Raw genomic sequence first — 891 nt, forward strand, 5'->3', positions numbered from 1 at the left:
TTGGTCTAATCATCCAACAATTAGCACCTTCTTATATTCACAAATAATTTTTTGAAGGTACGATGTAGCTGGATAGTTGTGGGGTTTATACAGTTACCATTCTGATTACGCATAGATAAAAAAACAAAAATCAATTTTTCTTCGAAATCTGGTTTTGTGTAAAAACAACGTTATTCTTAATTTATTTATGGTTTTTTTTTTGCCCCGAATATGGCTTTCTATAAATATGTTTATATAATATGTATGGTAGTATCCAAGGGCGTCCGCAGGGGGGGGCATGTAGGGGCAGTTGCCCCTCCCTTGGCTTTTTTCTGAGTTGATTATTTTATATTATTATTGATGATTTTAATGTTCTAAAAAAACTAAAAAATGACCTAACAATTCTAAATAGTGCACTCAAATATTTTTATTTTTAATATTAAAGATAAAAATTATAATTATACGTTTTAAACTTTTAAATGATTGTAGAAAAGTTTAACAGACAGAACTTATCATTTAGACTACCTTTTTAATCTAAAAATTAACAATTTTTTTTCTATACCTATAGGTTTAGACTTAAGATCATATATTTATTGTAAAAATCATAGGTATAACATGTGAAAATTTCAAAATGCTCTAAAAATCTATAAATACATAAAATAACCTTATATTTAAAATCATCAAAAAATTCAATGTATTTATGTTATAAAACGAGTATCCCGTAGATTTGGAAAACAACGCAAAGTGCATTATAATCCCAACCTCAATCATTAGGTACCGTTGTAATATAAAATATCACAAAATAAACTTTTTAAAATTAAAAATAAAAATATATTTTTTTTTTTACAGAGTGATTTTTTTTATACTCGATTCAAGGGCCAGAACTAAGAACGTTGCTTTTATAGATTATGA

The sequence above is a fragment of the Acyrthosiphon pisum genome, chromosome A1, assembly GCF_005508785.2.
Source record: "Acyrthosiphon pisum isolate AL4f chromosome A1, pea_aphid_22Mar2018_4r6ur, whole genome shotgun sequence".
Classification (NCBI taxonomy): Eukaryota; Metazoa; Arthropoda; class Insecta; order Hemiptera; family Aphididae; genus Acyrthosiphon; species Acyrthosiphon pisum.